General features: G+C 34.1%; 1 pseudogene across 1 annotated transcript; it reads left to right on the forward strand.

Annotated features, from left to right (window-relative positions):
• Positions 1-404: 404 nt before the first annotated feature.
• On the forward strand, positions 405-1,010 carry LOC143908940 (V-type proton ATPase 16 kDa proteolipid subunit c pseudogene; annotated as a pseudogene). Its single transcript, XR_013260308.1, has one exon. The product of XR_013260308.1 is annotated as a V-type proton ATPase 16 kDa proteolipid subunit c pseudogene (transcript).
• Positions 1,011-3,411: the final 2,401 nt, after the last annotated feature.

The raw sequence follows: 3,411 nt of genomic DNA on the forward strand, positions 1-3,411 counted from the left end.
ATAATGAAATAAACAAGTATAATATAATCTAATATATAATTTCGAAAGAGACTTTGTATATATGTATTGTTGGTTCGTAACTTTGTAAACAAGTCAAAATTTCCATGGCCACGTGGGGACGGGGGACGGGCCTTCGCCCCCGGGGTGCACCGGGGGCGAAGACCCGGGGGGTGCCGGGGATTCGATGAGATTGGCCATTTTTAAGCGGTTCATATTACAAATACCGAGCAAAGTCGGGTAAAACTATTAGTATCAAATATAAATTGGAGTAATTCTTAATGTTTTATAGTACTATAATATAGGACAAATTATATGAACGATAAAGAAGCTTGTCACATGACAACCAATATATATGTAGGAGATTAGATTGCGATATCTATCGCACTGGCGATAAATTCAGTCATCTACAGGCAACTCTGTCGCCAGTACGTAGCTGCTTCTTAAAAACAACAACATGGCAGAACTTGCAGATGGTCCATTACCCGAAACCCAACCCATGTACGGTCCTCTTGTGGGGGTATTCGGGATAGTCTCCTCTATAGTCTTCACATCCTTGGGTGCCGCTCTAGGGACTGCCAAATCCGGAACCGCCATTGCAGGCACGGGTGTGATGAGACCGGATTTGATCATGAAGTCCATTATACCGGTGGTCATGGCCGGTATCATAGGAATCTACGGCCTCGTTATATCCATTCTGTTGGCCGGTCCATTGGAAACGGCCAGGACTTACACGCTCTACGACGGTTTTTTGTCTCTCGGTGCAGGAATGTCCGTGGGATTTGCCGGGTTGTTTTCCGGAATGGCAATCGGAACGGTCGGCGATTCCGGGGTCAGAGGAACCGCTTACCAGCCTCGTCTATTCGTCGGCATGATCTTGATACTGATTTTCGCTGAAGTACTAGCTCTCTACGGTCTCATCGTAGCGATTTATTTATATACAAAATTCGGATAGGAAAGAAATATAATTTAATTTGTGTAGTTTTAAGTTATTTTATGAATAAAAATATTTATTTTTCAATCTTTATGTTTTTATTTTTTGCCTATCTCATCATCGGTGATAAGGAAAGAATTTGATCGAACTTGTTACGACCATCTCTAGATTTCATCTATAGATGAACTGACAGTTACTATCGTAACTTTTGTAAATTACATTGTTATTTTCCTCCTATCAATTTTTGTCTACGTGCATACTACACAATGAGTCATCCGATTTATTGTACTTCATATGTACATATATCTTATATCATTAAAAGTTTATAATACAGTCATCATACAAGGTATTTCCAAGGCACATGATGCATATTTATTTATTTAGTTTAATTTTAGCGTAAAGCTAATTTACATAACCACGCACTACGCACATTTGACATAATTTACCCTCCACTGACGTGTTCCTTTACACCCTACAAGAATGCATTAATGATCTTAGAGGCTCTGACGCATCCAGACAAGGAATTATAAATTTGTACACCCCTGTGGAAAACACCTCCATATTTTGTTGTACATATTTTTAACCCTAATTACCACTTAAGTTTACCTTTTCTGGTAGTACTATAGCTACATACATTACAATCACTTATTATATAATATAGTCATTGACATATTTAGGCAATTGCTTATTAACTAATATAATATGATTAATTTTATACTTATTTGAATTTTAAAATTTAAAATTATACGATCCGTTATTTGAACACATTATACATACAATATATCATTATGATATTTTTGGCATTTTCAATTTTTACTTTATTTTTATAGATTTGATTTTTGTATTACATATATGCATATACTTATTACTGAATAAAAAAAAACAACTTATGATATGGAATCAAGCGGGAAAATAATTAACCGTTAATTAAGGCAATAAGTTTAAAATATTTAAAAATAATAAAAATAAGTAAATAACAGTGGCGTGCCATGACTTGTAAAACAGGGAACTAGGTTTGGACAAAACCTTTTTTTGGATTATAATAATCTGACTTGAAGTAATGACCATAATTGTTCATTTTTGTGCTAACAGAAATATCTTAGCCTACCTTTCTTAATGATATTTTGTTTGTCTTTAAAACTTAGTCTTTATATTGATTTGTCGAAAAATCGACCGAGAATGCAAAATTCCAAAGCCTCGTTATTTGTTTCCTCACGCACCGCAGTTATTTGTTCTGAGGGAATCGTTTTTTGAATCGATTACCTTGCCATATTTATGTATACTCAAAAGATTGTGTTAATATGTATGTGCATTTTTGAGAAAAAAATCTGAAGGGTGTTTGATAGCCACAAATCAGAATATGTTTAGTGAAAATTATATACATACATACATGCTTGAAGACATGGGTAAATTAAAAAATGTTTTGTCTTCAACGGAACGCCTATACATAAAAATTCGCCAGTATCGCGAAGGGAACAGAACTGAGACGGCGAGTCCGTGCAAGCAAACAACGCGACGGACCATACCATAATAATCCACTACCACTACCTCAGGTAGGGCCGATTCCGGTCTCTGAACATCGCGAATCCAATCAAGTGAACAATATCAATATGGAAAAGGTTTTATTTTATTGCAATTGAATTGTTGATATTTTTTAATTTTAAGTAAAAGATTTTAAGAGACTAGCCTAATCCCTCTAGTCCAATGAGGAGACGCTTCTGGTAAATAAGATGTTCGTAATTACTTATTGGCACTCGTAATTGGCAGATACAGTAATTTAAATACATATGTACATATATTTACTTTTGGCAACTAACTTTAGGTCAGGCATTATTCAATTGGCAAGTTACTATAAAATTAAACTCTCAATATGTTTACATTAATTTGGTCAGATAATTAATCAGCTTGGAATTTAATTATTTTATTGAATTCATCAAAAAGTCCATTCGGTATATAAATTTGGGAAAGCCATTGCTTTTCAGCTTCGAAAAATTATTTCAATGTGTTAATGAAACTAAATCCAAAATAAATTGATTATTTAATTTAAGAACTGATTGTTAGTATAAATACTGATCTGGTCAGTTATTTCGAGTTACAATGTCAATATTATATAATAAAACATTTGTCTACAAATAACCTGACCTATCTTCGTCCCTTGCATATAATTTACCGTGACTTTCCATGTAAAATGGATAATAAGGTTGTCTGCATGTGAACGAGATGAATATGTCTATCAATACAAACGATTTGATTAATATATTAGATAATAAAGTCAGAGCTTTACGTCGAAAGGCTCGTGTGAAAGAATGCACGTATATAAAATTATTTGATCGTCTTTACCGTGGTTATGTGGTACTATACAAAGTCGTTAAGAATGTTCTACATCTATTTTAGTGCATTGTTTATTGCTTGTCATTAGTTTGAATTTTTTCTCGAACGCTTAAATCCATGTATACGCAGGGAGAAAAAGCGTTTAACCA

This window comes from Arctopsyche grandis, chromosome 3 (assembly GCF_051622035.1).
Source record: "Arctopsyche grandis isolate Sample6627 chromosome 3, ASM5162203v2, whole genome shotgun sequence".
Taxonomy (NCBI): domain Eukaryota; kingdom Metazoa; phylum Arthropoda; class Insecta; order Trichoptera; family Hydropsychidae; genus Arctopsyche; species Arctopsyche grandis.